This window comes from Protopterus annectens, chromosome 8.part1 (genome assembly GCF_019279795.1).
Source record: "Protopterus annectens isolate FY-2018-M chromosome 8.part1, PAN1.0, whole genome shotgun sequence".
Classification (NCBI taxonomy): domain Eukaryota; kingdom Metazoa; phylum Chordata; order Ceratodontiformes; family Protopteridae; genus Protopterus; species Protopterus annectens.
The window spans coordinates 164,760,090-164,777,191 of NC_056742.1; the positions used below are offsets into that span (position 1 = coordinate 164,760,090).

General features: G+C 35.3%; 1 long non-coding RNA gene across 1 annotated transcript in view; it reads left to right on the forward strand.

Moving 5' to 3' along the window:
• The first annotated feature begins 710 nt into the window (after positions 1–710).
• The window catches only part of LOC122810077, a 269,661-nt gene continuing 253,269 nt past the window's right edge, over positions 711–17,102 (forward strand). The window contains exon 1 of the long non-coding RNA XR_006366046.1: positions 711–846. This is a non-coding gene — a long non-coding RNA (uncharacterized LOC122810077). The remainder of the gene's footprint in view (positions 847–17,102) is intronic.

Below are 17,102 nucleotides of genomic sequence, written 5' to 3' on the forward strand. Positions count from 1 at the left end.
TACTGTCTTCCATGTCCTTTTGCAGCAGTCTGTAGCAGTGACACATGGCTGTAAACCAGTCGCACAAAATGCATTTAACTGTCTTACAGACATACAGTGCAGATTCATCATGATGGCCCACCTACAGTTTAACTTCTGTTGCTGTCATGCCCTTGCAGGTTTTCTAGTGCATTGAACAGAGTGGGCAAAGGGAGAAAACTAGTAGCTGTGTACATATGCCGTATTATTTCCTGTGTGTGTGTGTGTGTGTGTGTGTGTGTGTGTGTGTGTGTGTGTGTGTGTGTGTGTGTGTGTGGTGGGTTATATATAGAATGACTGATGCATTCACACATTTACATTTACAGCCACATAAACTTAGCTCAATTATTACTAAACTCTGCCATGGCACATTTTCTATGCATAACAAATATACTGCTCTGCTACCTATTTAGCTAGTTAATAATATATATTTCAAGCTGGAACAGAATTGTTCTTCGCTGTTTTTATTTCCCTAATCCAATTAAATGTTGCATACCATGATTTTACTCAAAGAACAATGGCCCTACTTTCTGACAAAAGAATATCAGTGGTGCTGCATGACATATTAAACAGTTTTTGTCTCCAAAACGCCTTTTCAGAATTTGTGCCAGCTTTGAATATGTTCCGCATTTGTCACAATCTTTTCACAATTGTCTACAGTTGTCACGTGAGTTGCAGGGGCTGCTGCAAAGATGTTAGTGTGTTACTTATTCCACAAGAAATCATGAAAGTGCTGTTCATTTATGGAGAACAAGAACACTTTAGTTGAGATTTGCTTTATAGCATCATTGAAACACATCTGAAGTATGTCAGTGCGGGCATTTTAAGGTACTTTCATTGTTTTGCCTTAGTTAAAGAAATGCTTTGAGATTTAAGAAAATGAAGAGTGTGACTTTAACGATAAAATCAATTTTAGAAGCAGGAAGCCATTATATGGTTACAGCAGTTATTTTTATTATCTGTCTGGGTATAGTTTTTAACTGCAGGCATAGAATAAATCAATAGTGTCATGAAGCCCCTTTCACCCTCTGCCCTTTATAAAGGGACATTGTTGTGTGTGTGTTCTAGAATGTGAGAACGCATTTCTGTAAAGCTGAGCTATATTACATTCACTGTGGAACAGAGAATTCTGTCGCATACGCATTAAAGCACTAGAAAAGCTGTGAATATGACATTCACTAGGCAGCGGTTATTAGTCCTGATGCTTCAAACCAGTAACAGAATGTCTGCTAAGATGACAATTATGCTATATACTACAGAAACTGTTCTCTAATGCCATGGATGCATCGAGTTGTATTAAAGGTGATTTTTTCATCATTTTTAGTGCTCAACCGTCATTCTTTATAACAGAACACAACTCTAGACATGGAAAAATTATCCATCTAAAGTAAAACACTACACATCTGAGGTGCAATATATTTTATTTGCTGCAGAGAGTAAATACATAACAAGATGAAACCCAGAGAGCAAGTAATGCATAACATTGTAGTCCCTGTAGTCATTTGCATGGTATAACAAGTAAGAAAGTTAACTTTGAACACTGTATTTATATATTTCTATTGTTGCAGCTCTTTTCTTACACTTGTGGTGTATATCTTATCATTAATATGAGTTCTTCATATTGATCACTGCTGAAGTAGCCTTAGCTATATGGCTTATATCCTGCCAAGGGTATAACAGCCAACTAGCTTCCAAATCTTCAGGACACCTTTCATGCACCCAAACTGTCAAGCAGCTCGAGATGAGCTAACTAAAAGACAAGTTTGGCAGGAAGTCCTTCAAAGCTTTACTGCCACCAAAGACTACACTCCTCAGAGGCTTTTGAAGACAGACGGTTGGCTTGTGCTTTACTTTATTGGGCAGATAAATTCCTTTTGGGGGAAAAAAATTAATTTTTTTTATATTTACTGATCTTTTATTACTTTTCAGGAAAGTTATTTTAAAGCTAGGAGTCTTTTGTTTAAATGGACAGACTCAAGATATATTGTACTTTTAAAGGGAGCACATGTTTTTTTCTGCCAGATTTAAATTAGTTTAAATTAACTAATAACATATTTTCTGTTTTGAAATTATGTTTAATTTTCCATTGTGAGGCTGCCATAGTGTTTGAAACTGCTTTTTACTTTGTTTTTTTTTTCTGTGAAAAAATAACTTTTGTGGACTGATAGTTTTACCAGCATTCGCTGCTTGTCTTCTTCAGGAAAGAGGCACCATTTTCAGTTGACCATGGAACAGATTGTCGGTCCCATGGTTGGTCGTTCTTCCAGCCACAAAAATTAAAAGTTAAGCAAACATCCTTTGCCACCAGAGCAGGCTAGTAATTTGCCTTCGCTCCAGGTGGGTGAATCTGCTGTCTGGCCAGTTGTTGTATCTCAGACCATTCATCTTTTACCTAGAATCCCACTGATGTAGCACTTAAAGCCACTATGGACAGGGGAATAGCCACATCTTGTGCAGCTGTTGGAGTCTCTAAAATGGGCAAGGTAGAGCATTTGTTGTCAGTCCTGGGAGATGGGACAGGGGAAGTTTCCCTCAACTCAGAATGCTACCTATTCCCAGGGAAGCAGCGGCTTCTGTTAGCAAGAAGCTTGTACCCTTTTTTCCTGTCAAAAAGAAATAGAAAACCAGACCTGTAGCTAATCCTCCTAAAATTTATTTGGATAGGAATAATTTACTGGAACTAGCTTAGGGTTTAATTCAGGCTATTGGTCCTTCTTGTCAAGTAGTTTCTTTTAAAAGAGAGATGCCTCTTTTTCTGAAGAGATTTAAGATTCTGAATCTGAACAGGAAGATGCAGGGACAGATTGAGGGTTTTGTCTTCAGATTTCTGATTCAGACTCATAAGAGAGCTCAGTTTCTGATTCTTCCTGTGAAGGATTCTCTTTCTGAGGGTCTATTGCTAGAATGTCCCAGAGTTTTCAGTGGGAGAACACTAAGGTTTCCCAGTCCCTCAGAAAATACTATGTGTTGTTACAGAAGGATTTTCCAGAACCTACACCCATTCCTCCTGAATTGTCGGCTTTAAAAGATATGTGTATTACTGCCTGTGATTTTCCTGATAGCCGGCTGTCCCTAAAAAGGCAGATAGGCTGCATAAAGTTTCTCAGTCTTTTAAATGTTTATACACTATTCCCAAACCAGACCATGCAGCTATAGCCTTAGCTGATTTCACTGCTGCTAAGTACTTAGTTAATTCCAACCCTACTCTTTCTAAAAAGGATGGAAAATTTCTTGATAGGTATGGGGACAAGTGTATACTTCTGTAATTTTATTTTTAGAATTTTAAATTGTCAGGGCCAAATGTTAATGTTTGCTCTGGCATATTGTAAAATTATGAGGAATGTTTATCAACAGCCTCTTCTTGTGAAGAAAAAAACTGCTTTAAATAACTTAATTTCTTCTGTTGCACAGGTCAATACTCATTGTCTGCAGTGTGTGTATGACTCTGTTGATGCTTCTTCCAGGGCCCCTATTCTGTTCCAGAAAGTCTGCATCTTCATTTTTTTCTTTGGCGACAGATTGTTTCAGACAAATGGGATCACGCAATAAGTTTACAGATGGCAGTGGTAGGAAATTCTTCATTTTCATGAGTTCATTTCTCATCTTGCAGATCAGAACATTTTATTTCCTCCTGATCTTCATCACATGCTGACCCATGGAGTAATACAATAGTTCCTCCTCCCCAGGTGGGAAAGGGGTTTTGTTCAAGGATGTTCTTAGTGCCAAAAAATAGAAGAATGATTGGATACCGGTTCTGAACATTTCTTTTCTAAACCTGTTTATGATAGTGCCCAATTTCAAAATTATGTCATTTCACAACCTGTCACTTCTTCCTCTTTCAAGTTTTCTGGTAACATTAGACTTTAATGATGATTATCATCACATCCCTATTCCGTCAGACTTCAGGAGTTTCTTAAGGTTTTGTGTGTCTGGATCACATTATAAGTTTTCTGCCTTATACTTTGGACTATCCACTGCACCAAGAGTGTTCACAAAGTGTCTGGCTCCAATTATAGCCCATTGCAGGCTACAGGGTATCCACATTTTTTTTCATATCTAGACAATTTGCTTATCTTTGCAAATTCTTTTTCAAAATGTCATGAGTTTCCTTCTTGGGTGAAAGAGCTGTAGCAGAAGCTGGGATTCCAAGAGAACATTCAAAAGTCTTTTTTGACTCCATCACACAGGATTGTGTTCCTGGGATGTAAACTGGACACCTCAATTCAAAGAGCTTTTCAAGATTTTCTTCCACAGGAAAAATAGATCTTAATCTAGGTCTCTTTCTAAGATTTCTCACTCAGACTTCAGTCACTCCGATGGAGTATCTCAGAATGTTTGACCTCATTCATCTATGAATTACATGATACTCTTGGCAAGATGTCACATGAAAAGATAGAGTGGTATATGAAATCTCTTTGGTCCCAGCATCAACACCCTTTATCTTTTAAGATCACTGTCCTAGGGTTTGTCAGAAGAGAAATGTTTTGGTGGAGACAACAGATATCCTTAAATACAGGTCTCCCATTCTCTGTCCCTGCTCCAAAGCAGTCAGTTACCAAAGATGCTTTGCACTTTGTTTGGGGAGCAATTTTACAAGGGATAAAAGTGCAGAGGGTGTGGGATACAAGGACAGGTGCAAGCACATAAATATCATGGAGGTGCTTGCCCTGATCAAGGCACTCAACTCTCTGAACCATCTTATTTCCCCAGGATCTCTTCAAGTTGTTACAGGCAATACCGCAGTCATGTGGCTCATCAACAAATAAGGAGGAACCAGGACATGCCACCTTTGAAGACTAGCCATGTTAGCTTGTGATATAACTTTACTGCATACTCTCACTCTACAGGCATCCTACATTCTGTCAGAGCAAAACTTACTGGCATGCTGAGCAGAACCAGAGACCCTCACAGGGATTTTCCAAGATTTGATCTATCTGAGGAATTCTTTAAGTATAGAACTATTTGCCTCATCTCCGAACAGTCAACTGGCAAAATTCTGCTCTAAGACTCCATGCAAGAAGGCCTGGAAGACAGGTGTTTTTTTCTTTTCTTTTCTTTTCTTTGGACAGGAATGTTTCTGTATGTCTTTCTACTAATACCCAGGGTACTTCTGAAGATTCAGTAGGAATACCTGAGACCAGTATGGTGACTCCCTTCTTGACCAGGCATCCATGGTTCTCCCTTGTTGTGGAAATGGCCAGGGATAATTACTTCCTCACAGAATAGCTGTACTCACACAAGAGGAGTGATAGTGGCTTAACTCCTTTTAGGCACCTGTTTTCTGAGGGTATGCAGCAGGTAATGATGGAGACAAGAAAGCCTGCTACTAGACAATCATATAAAATCATAGCAAATGAAGAAGGTTTTCTAGTTGATGGCAACAACATAACCAGCACCCATTCATGGCTAGTTGTTCTCGGTGTTACAGTATTTGTGTGAGTTACTATCTTCTGGCCTTTTTTATTCCTCTATCAAGGTTCATTTATCTGTCATTTCAGCATGTCCACCCATGGATCTTCCTTTTTTAAAGATGGCTCATGAGAAAATGTTCTTGAAAAATGTTTTACATATGAGGCCTCCAAGTAAACCAGTGGCCCCTCCTTGGGGCCTTAATATTGTGTGGAGAAGCTAACACTTGCTCCATTTGAACCAGCTAATCTGGCTGACTTGAGGTTCATAATATGGAAAGCAGTTTTACAGATTGCACTAACTTCTGCAAGAAAGGTATCTGAGTTGCACATGCTTATGTTGAGTCAACCCCATCTCATGTTCCATAGGGAAAGGGTTGCTTTGAGAACTAATCCTTCTTTTATGCCTTAAGTGGTGTCCAAGTTTAGATTAAGCCATTTCTTTCCTGAACCTAAAAATGAGGGATAAAAGCTACTCCATACCTTGGATGTTGACAGACAACTCAGGTACTCTCTTAACAGAACTAAATTTTCTTTTCTTTGTATTAATTATACATTTCTTGTGAAGGTAAGGAAGAGGGACAACCTGTCTCAAAACAGACTATTTCCAAATGGTTGTCTAAGGTCATGACCTTTTGTTGTTGTACTCATCATGACAAATCTATTCCAGGCCAGTTCACGGCCATTTCTACCAGGGCCTCGGTTTCATATATGGCTTTTGGGAAAGGTTTGAAATCTAAAAGTATTCTAGGAGCTTCTACTTGGTACTCTACTTATGTTTTCAATGCACTTTAAATGTTTACAGCTGAGCATTCCTCTCTGTATACCCCTAGAGTAAGATCATTTTGTGTTGTGTGGTCCTGCAGCATATAAAATGGACCATACAAATACATCAGTTTGTTAAACCAATGTGTTTTACTGCATCAATAAACCGTGAATCATTAAGTTGTCAGAGATACTACATTTCAAAATGTAAGGCAAGTGTACAACCAGCATTAGAATAGCTGGCTAGAGCCTATATTTAAAATGAAATGATTAAACAATAAAGAGCATTTGCTGGTATAACTCAGATGCATTGTGACAATGAAACGAATGGTTATTTCACCACGGTTAACAATTTCAGGTGTCCAAACAATTCTATGCTCTTTTCTGTTACAACATTCTTAACATATCAACAAACATGTTTTTAAGGAACAGAACATATTTACTTGGAAAAGTTGATTTCATCCTCAAAACCTTTACTGAAATGCTGGTAACCATTAACTGCTTAGGTCATTTCACTATCTGAAAAACTGCAGCTCACTCACAGGTAATCAAACTATGCTTCCTCCTTCATCTAATTAGGGACAGCCTAACATCTGTGTCATGCATTCTAAATGCCTGCTTCCTCATTAAGCCCATGAAGAATTTATTATCTCAGAAAGGACGTATGTATATCTCAGAAATTATGTATGTATATCTCAGAGAGGTTGTATGTATTTCTTTTTTTTTAATCTTTTTATTAACAATTTTTAATAATGCAATACAAAATGGTAACAGACAGTGCACAACCAAAACAATGAAAGTAACACAGACTTATATACAACAAACTACAGATACACTTTATGTCCAACAAAATAGATAAGTTAACAGAGATTAAGCTAGAATGATAGCAAATAAAGTATCCCAATATTTATTAAAGTGTGTACTAAGTCTTTGGGTGTATTTCAGATATTTGTGGGCAAGTAAGTGTTTGGTAGCAAGTTGTTTAAATCCATCCCAAGTGAGTAGAGATCTAGCCTTCCAGTTAAGGGTGATATAAAGTTTGACAAGGGAAAAGAGTGTTATTAAGATACGAGTCTGAAGTTTGGATAGTCCTGTAGAAGGGATATGTAATATTGTGAATTTCAAGGACAAAGTTGTTTTCTCATATCCCTTTTTTCCAACTGAAGGAAAAGCCGAAAGACACAAACAAACTCTAAGGGAGCACCAGAGTCTATAAGAGCATTTACCATTCCAAAAAATATGTAGCAGGTCAGCGTTATGATTGGTACAATGGGGAAAGAAGGGAAAGGAGGAGAGATAGATTTTAGAAAGTATATCAGGGGTAAGGTATGTGTTGTTTAAGATCATAAGTTGGGTATAATTAAGTTTTTAAGGGGATTAAGTTTCAAAGAAAGTTGAATAGCTTGGGAAATTTGGTTATGGGAAATGGTGGGATCTTGGTCTTTGCAGTAGTTTGAAAACATTATTTCATTTTGGGTTCAGACAGAAAGAATAAGTTTGTATGAATTAGAAATACTTTTCTTCTTAAGTAAGAGGAGATTCCATATGGATTTGTAGGCTTTAATATCATTTAGATTTAAAGAGGTATCTTCCAAGGTATTATGACAAAGTTCAAAGATTTGTCTTAAGATGATTGTATAACTTTTGAGTAGAGACATGTGTAGCCTTATGGATAGTGAATTATTTCCGAGAGGAAAGAGATCTGCTATAATTAACTCTCTGATAAGGGGATATTTATCAAGGTTGATCATTTTGTTGTTCAATTTAAGGTTGGGGTTGAGATGGAGTGGTTGCAAGGTAATGAAAGCAATGGACAGTTTTAGAGATTTGAAGATCTTCTGAAGTATAGTTAGTTTATGCTTAATGGTTGATTGTAGTTTGAAGTTTTTTAGGTTTTCCATATTCAGAAATGGGGAGCTTTGGAGCTGAAGCTGAATGTTTTAATATAGTTATAGTATAATTTTACCCATGTAGGAGACCAGGTAGACAAGTTGGGAGCATAATCTGATATTGTTACTATCTTGTTGCCATTGATAATACCATAATGATGTTTGAAGTCAGGTAGACTTAAACCACCCTTGTCTTTTGGGAGAGTTAGTCTATTATAGCTAATTCTAATTGATTTGGGGGACCATAGGAATTTGGATAAAGATGAGTGGAGAGTTTTAAAAAAATTGTTAATTATTATGTTAGAAGCATTGAAAACATAAAGTAGATGATGTAGAATGTTCATTTTGATTATAGCAGCTTTGGCGAAAAATGGGTGGCGTAATTTTTCCCATCTGTTCAAATCTTTTTGGATGATAGATTGTTTAAATGCTCACATGTAGTTGTGTAACTAATTGTCATGCATCGACATGCCCCACAACGTAAAAATAAAATTAACATTCAGGTTAAAAATATATGTGTGTTAAAGTATCACCTTTAACCAGATGTATTATAAATTACTGATATTACGTATAAACACATATAAAAATGTTAATAAACAAAGTTGGCACTTCTGTTTTTGTATGTACTTCTGAAGAAGTTTGCCATGAGAACAAACAAAAAGTGCTTTAAGTTATTGTGGATTAAATTCAGGTTCTCTATCGAGCTGTGTGCATTTATTTACTTAAAGATGGTCGATTTCTCTAAGTTTAGTTTATAGTTGGATAATTTTGAGTATTTATCTATTGAGTCTAGTATTTTTGGAAGGTAAGAATTGGGGTGGGAATAATAGAGGTTAAGGTTATCAGCAAAGGCTGAGAATGGAATTTTATTATTGAAGAGGGTAGGAATACAATGAAAGGTTTTCTGGGTGATTAACAGAAAATAAAATTCAATATAGAGGTTAAATAAGTAGGGCAACATTGGACACCCTTGTCTAGCTCTATTTTTAATATCAATTTCGAGAAGAAAGTTTGTTGTTGATTTGTAAAATAGTGTGGGCATTGGAGTATAGAGTTTCGATAAATTGTATGAAAGCTGGAGGAAAGTTGAACCTCGAGAGAGTAGATTGGAGGAATTCTACAGTCAGTCTGTCAAAGGCTTTAGAGGCATCGATAGCCAGAGTATATATGGGGTTGTAATTAGTGGTAGAAAGGGTTAAGAAGTCATCAAGAAGAAGAGTGTGATTAAAGGTTTGTCTATTCTGAGTTAACCTCGATTGTTCAGTGGAGATAATGGTAGGGACAATAGGTTTAATTCTGTTAGCTAGGACAGAAGCGTAGATCTTCATGTCAAGGTTAATAAGAGTAATGGGCCTACAATTCCAAGGGTTTTTAAGATCCAAATTGGATATAGGAATGAAAATCATTTTGGAGGCATTTAAGTGTAAATCTTTATTCCATTATAAGTAATGTCGGTAAATAGAAGGAGAAGGGAGATAAATATTTTTGATTAAAACCTTTGTAGAATTCTGTGGTAAAGCCATCCAGACCTGGAGCTTTATTGACCTTAAGCTTGTTGATAGCTGTGATGATTTCTTGTTGGGTAATGGGAGATGATAGGGTGGTTTGTTGTTCAGGGCTAAGTTTAGGGAAAGTTAGTTGGTTCAAGAAAGTTTCTATATCTGATTTATTTGAATGAAGGTCAGGGAAACTATATGAACCTCTATAGATTTGTTCAAAAATGTCAATTATATCTTAGTTTTTATGTTTTTTTATGGTAGCTCTTACATTGATAGGTTATTTCTGTCATAGTTGGGATGAGTTTGTTTTGGTTGCTTAATCTAGCAAGGCATTTTGAGGGCACATGGGACCACTCCGAGTAGTTTGTTAAAGTCCTTATTTCATGGAAGGCTAAGTTTTTATTATTGAGTTCCAGAAGCATTTTCTGTAAATGGATTAATTGTTTTTCAGATATAGTATTAAAAGTGGATTGAAGGTGGGTCTCAAGCTTAATTTTATTTTTGATAGATCATTCTTGGGAGAGCTAATTTTTTATACTAAGATGCTATATTGATGAGAGTGCCTCTGATCATGGATTTAATGAAGGCCTAATATATGTCAAAGGGTAGTTGGCTATGTTTGATAGAGGTCAATACTTGGTCAAGGGTACCTTCAACTTCCTGTAGAATCTCTTTGTTGTTTAGTAAATTAGGGTTAAATGCTCAGCTGTGTACTCTCTTTTTAATAGTTGGGTCTGTACCAGTCAATAGTTACAGTAATCTTGTCCAAGAAGAACCTGGGTTCAGTATGAAATAAAATGTCATAATGGAGGAGGATATTAGAGAAAAGGAACAAATCCAACTAGGACCGAATCTTATGGCAGTGTGAGTAAAAAGTTAATTTATTATTGGGGGTGTTATTGGACTGAGAGGTACAGGGATCAAATAAATAAAAGTAATTCCTGAGTTCCATTATGGCTAAAGAAGGATGGTTGTTATGTTTGGTTTTAGTGTTTGTTCTGTCAGTTAGTGGATCTTGAATAGCATTCCATTCTCTGCCTAGAATATAGTAGTGGTTAGGGAAGAAGGAGAGGATTTTGTAAATGTTCATGGTAAATTTGTGTTGTTTGGTGCAAGGGGCATATACGTTTAATAAAATAATAGGTTTGTCTAAGGGTGGGCAGCAGAATGTTATGTAACATCGCCTGCCTTCAGTATCTGTGTCATAGCTTTTGACTTCCTGGGGGAAGTTTTTTTTCACTATGATAGCTACCCCTGAGTTATTCATATTCTTGCCAGAGGCTATAATAGACTTAATCCATTTTTTTCTCAAGCCCATAATTCCTTTGTTCTGGTAATAAATGTGTTTCCTCCACTAGAGTTAATTTGGCTTTAGATTTAAAGACCAAGTGAAAAAATAATTTTCTTTTCTTTTCTATCTAAATCCCCTTAATATTCCATGAGTCAATTGTTCACATGCAGCTGGATTATTTTTGGTTACACTGATAATGAGAAAGGGGGGAAATATGACAGTGGCCATAAAAGTTTCTTCCTGCAATTAACTTGTGCCTAATCACAAACCTACATAGCCCGGAAGAGATAGGGAATGTAAGTGATAGAGATCTAACTTTATAAACATTGAGATGGTTAATGATCATGTGCTCTCTAAGCATTGTATTTCTAATAGCATGTAATCCCAAAGTTAAAAAATAATACTTACAGAGTATAGATAACATAACTTCCTAACATTTCAACTGAAACTCTCTAGCTCTTAGTGTGTTACGTGGGCTAAGGTAGAGAATAGGGACTGGACATAATTATGGGAGGTCTCACTTAAGGTGTAACTGAATAATTAAGTATGGCACAAAAGATGTCATGACCCATGTTGAACTGCGTGAAAGTAATTTGAATAAAATCTTCAATTCTATTTTGTGGAGACACTTCTCTATGTATAAACAAAATAAAAAGTATAATATGACATAGAGTTTCAATATGAGATTAAACTAAGAAATAGGTGTAGCTGTTAACATTTCACAACTGTCAATACCTGGCAGATCTTGCAAAGAAAGATTGTAAACATTTCACATATATAACAGAGAAATTACACATTTACCATCTATCAAGTTCAAATTTTCAGTTAATACTAATTATACTACAGAAATAAAGCTGATAGCATCAAGCAGAAAGCAAATGATAGGTAATGACAACAGGTATAATTCTGGCAGCAACCCAGTTCATTTAGAGAGGAACTGTTATAGGCTAGTACCCTTTTAGTGTTAGTGGGTGAGCCTTCATGAACATAGAGTGTATGATTGTTCTGCAACATATTCATGGGCTGTGCCCAAAAAGCAGGAGGGAAACATATCAGTTTAATAAAATAGGTGTATTATATCTGTGTTTAGCATCCTCTTACAGTATGGAAGCACTATAATATGGATATAAGGGCTGTGAGTACGTCTTGCCTATGTTAATGTATCCTTTGTATGGAAAAGCCACTGCTAAACATATAACAATACAAAAGCCATGTATTTCTAGGAAAGGCAGTACATTTAACCATGGACTGCCTTGGAATAAAGGTACTAGAATTGACTTAGTTTAGGATAAGTCTTCCAAAAACAAAAGCCAGCACAAGATATGTAGAGTGTAACTTTATTATAAAGTTATCACAGACAGACTGGTTTCAGCATACATTTCAAGCCTTCCTCGGTGATAAGGTATAATAAAGTTATACTCTACACATCTTGTGCTGGCTTTTGTTTTTGGAAGACTGTTTCTTTAAGCCATGCACTGCTGTATTTGCAGAGGACTTTTTCTGGATTTATTAGTTTAGCATAAGTGGAATTATACAGCAGTATAACTTAACAACCTGGATGTAGCCTGTAAATGTTACAAAAAATAGCATCAAATCACATAATATGTACTTAGCGGTAGGGTTGCATACAGAGTTGGTATGAAGTCCTGTGAATAAACATCAGCAGTATTGATTTTAGACAAAGTAAAACAGCAGCGATAGTCTAAGGATGCTGGAACAAAACAGAATCAATTATTCTTGAAGAGATTGCCTCACTAAAATCTGTTTTGAGGGTGCTTCATTACTTAGAAGTGAGGCAGGAACAAAAAAAAAATGGCTAGAGCCCTTTAAGAGAGTGTTGCATTCTGGGTAGGGAGGTCAGAGTTGAAACAAAGTGTTTTGGGCCTACCCAGGGCTGTAGAATCATGGAGATCATGGTATGGAGTAGATCAGTGGTTCCCACATGGAAAGAAGTGCTTTGGGCATCCAAAAAGCTGTTGTTTGGCCATGATAAGTGCTAGAATGAATATTTTAGCATTAAAATCATTGATTATGAAGTCAGAATGCAGTGATTCATGTTGTTCAAGTATGTAAGTAATGAAAAGTTATTAAATTCAGCATTTTGGTGTATTAGCTTCAGAAACAGTTTTAAATACATTGAAAAAGATTGATTTAGCTTCTTTTACACTGAGGATTGTATATTTGGAGCCTTGGTGTTAAAAAGAAAGAGTATGAGGATATTTCATCTTAAACTTAACTTGATTCTGTATCAGGCAGGCACAGAATGGTGATAGTTTTTGCCTTTCTTGTTTTATTTGTAGTGGCAAGTCTTAATTAAAAAAGATTTTAGCTCCATTCCAGGCAATTGAATTCTTTTTTTTTTTTTTTTTGCCAAAGTAAGTAGTTTGCTAACATCTTAGTAATTAAGATGTTTGACATAGACTAATCATGGTCTGGTAGAATACAAAGGGGGATGAAGAGCTCTGTGGGCTCTCTCAATGACTATTTGTCTAGCTTCAGCTGTGTTATTTAGGTGGATGGCAAAAATGTTGAAGACTGTATTTAACAAGCTAGACTGATCCATGCTTTCCAGCAAACCCCTTAAAATAATGTTGTCATGTCTGGATCTTGCTTCCAGGTCCAGTATTTTTTGCTGTAGTTTTTGTATGTATTTTGCATTTGAAGAAGATTCTTTCTGTAGTGTTTCAATTTTGACTTCACTGTCCAGTACATTAGCTTCTGTTTTTTCAACCCTGGTTATGATCTGGTTGATGAATTCGCCGGAGGTTTTTAACTGGTCTGAAAAGTTTTGGACAGCTAGTTGTAAAGGTTGTAGTGCTATTTTTAAGTTCCTCTAGGTTTGAAAGCTCAGTTTTGCACTTACTGGACATTTTACTAGATTCGTGCTGCTTACCCGTTCTGAGTCTTTTGGGTAAAGTGTCTTTTTCTAGAGAAGCAATCAGTGAAAATTTAGTTTTAGAAGTTTGTGTGTCCCTAGAGTCAGCATCAGTTTGCATTTTTGTCTTCTTTGTGTTATTTTAGGCTGAAGAATGTAACAGTAGCAAGTACATGGCAGAGAGCAAACAGTGCTTATTTTCAAAGTACTACTTCCAATCTCAAGTAGTTGAATAACTTGTATGCATAGAGTAAGTTATCAGGCTAGTTATTTTGAGCTGAAAAAAAACTAATTCTCTGCCTTAGAAGTTAAAGATTAGTATTAGCTTTAAGAGAGCTTAGAAACAGCAGTGTCTATAGGACTTGGCCATCTTAGTCTCTACCAGGATGTATGTATTTCTTACAACCATGCTGCTCATATCACTACTCACATTCAGTGCTCCTAAGCCTACCATTGTTATATATTTTTTTGTTTTGTTTTGTTTTGTTTTTACAAGTATTTTTACATTTTTTTTATTTTTCATATTATATAATGTTAAATAGAAATAGATTCATACATGTTAATTTAATCAACCATACAAAAGAAAAGAAAAAAAAACAGAACACATCAAACCAAAATGCAACAAAACTATTTACAAGGGTGTCTAAGAAATATATACACTATAATTTTTCAGATTAAAGATCTAATGCAAAGTATATCACAGTCAGTTCTTTCAAGTATCTCCGGTGACTTTTATCTAAGCATTATAATAAAAAGTGATTCAGTTCTTGTCTTGTTAGTAGCTATTTCCATTCCAAAAACATTGAGAGTGATGTTCTTGAATTCCTTAAATGTAGGAGAAATCTCGATCTTCCAGTTTGTAGTAATAGTTTGACAGGCAATGGCTAATACAATCCAAAGTAATGAATATTTAGATTTAGGAACACATTTAGGTATAGGGTCATTAAACTAAACCAATGATTTGGTCAACTGAAAATTGTCATTAAAAATAGTTTGCAAGAAAAAATTCATTTTTTCCCCAAAATGGTCTAAGTAAGTAACATTCATAAAACATATGTTGCCAGTTAGCTTTCACTTTTAGGTTGCATTTCCAACATCCTATTTCTTGATTAAACATTAATTACATTTTATGTGGTATAATATAGAAATTCTATGAACATATTTCCAAGAAAATAATTTTTCATTGTAGCAAAAAAGATGTTCGCATTAAGGAAATTCTTTAAAGTAGGGTTTTGTATTCTTAATTAATTTATATACTGAAGAAATATAGCCTTTTCCTTGTATTGTTTGATTACCCATAATAATCAAAAATTCTATTAGTTTAAGAATGTTTTGCCTGGTTAATGGATATATTGAGTTAGTTTTAGTTAAAATGTATTGCCTTATTTCTTGTAGTATCAGCCACAGTTCATTATCTAGATTAAATTTATTAATGAGTAATATATATAAGTATAAGTTCTCAGATCTATGATACAGAAAGATTGACTATCCTTCTTACATCTCCAGTATCTAGGTCACTTCCCTTATTGAAAATTGCCTATTATAATTACCAACAACAACAACACTTGTATTCTTGTAAAAGCCTCCTGTTTATGATGTTTTTTGTAAATTATAAAACTGTATATACTTGCTTCTGTATACATTAATATTTCTTTATTTTTGTAATAATTTTTGTTCATCGGTACTCTTTGCTATGAATGTTCTCCCCTAGTGTAACAACTATTGTTCATAATCATGGAGCTTTTCTCCACAGGCTTCCACTGAAAAAGGATTTGTGTCCAGTCGGACTTTCCCGGTAATCAAATGTAAAATAAATAAACAAAATAAAATAAATGCATGAGTTGTTTCATATAAAGAATCCACCCTGAATCCATCAATTGATACCAAAAAATTATTTTTTTCCTCTGATAATAGTAATTTTGTTAATATTAAAAGTGTCAATATTATTTGGTGTATTTGCAATTGGGAATAATAAAAAAGACCAGTCCTTGATATCTATTTTTCTATTTAAAAATATTTTAAAAGTGGATAATGTAATGGATATAACTTTAGAAGATGTATGTTTATTTCTGTTACCTAGGATATAATTTCTCACCAATATGTACTATCAGACAGGATATTTGTGCCTTCAGACAATGATAAGAGGTTTGATTGTAGCCAAATTTGTTCTGGAATTCATTTCCACGTGGCTGAATATGAAGAGTTTAACCATAATGTTAATGTTTTTACAATACATATCAATGTCTGGAAGATTAAGACCCCCTGCTTCCTAATTTTTTAAATGATTGTTTAATGCAATTCTGGGTTTATTGGCATACCATAAAAAAATTAACATTAATTTGTCAAATTGAAGTATATAAAGCTTAGGGAGTAGTGAGACAGCTTAAATATAATATTTTTGTGAAAATAATCATTTAAATTAGAAAATATTTGTCCTCCATAGTAAAAAAATCTTTAATCTGCTGCACCTCTAACCTTCCAGAGCTCCAAACAGTGACACAAACTGCTTTCTCCACCACTGAAATTTGGATGCTCCAAAACAACCTCTCGCTAAATGCCAACACATCCAAAATACTTCTATTCTCTCCCTCAAAAGCTTTCCATATTGATAAAAACTCATTCCAAATCATTAGCCAAAATAACTCTACTATAGAGGTCATTCCCTTCGCCAAATTATTTGGAGTTACTATTGATGAACACCTAAAATTTGATACTCACATCCAGCAAAACATTAAGAAAACCCATATAAAACTTAGTTTGCTATACAGAAACATTCACTTCCTCTCTCCTTCCACCAGGCAAACTCTAGCCACTATCTATCTACTTCCCTCACTAATGTATGGTGCTCCTCTACTAATAAATGTATCTGTCTTTCTCTCCTCCAAATTGGACGTCTGTTATAATAAGATTTCCAAATTTGCAACCAAAGCCAAATTCCCCTCCCAGTATTGTACTTCCTTTCATTTGTTAAATTGGCTTGAACTCTCCAATCATCTAGATTATCTCCAAATCACCACAGCCCACAGACTAATATTTTAACCTATTAAGTGCCCTGCACTAACTAACATCCTTCAACCTTATACCCCTCATGGAACTCTCAGATCTACTCATCAAAACCTAATCATTGTCCACAAACCCAGACATCCTGCTGGTAAGCTTCTGATATCCTTTTCCTTAGCTAAAAAATGGAATTCTCTTCCTTCTTCTCTAAGGACTTGTGAAAACTTTGAAAACTTTAAAACTCAGCTACATTCCTATCTTTCCTCTAACAGGAAATGCAACTGCACTCTCCTCTCTTACCTAATAATCATTCCACCCCTTAAACTCCTGACTAATTCTGACTTCAAGCTAACCTAA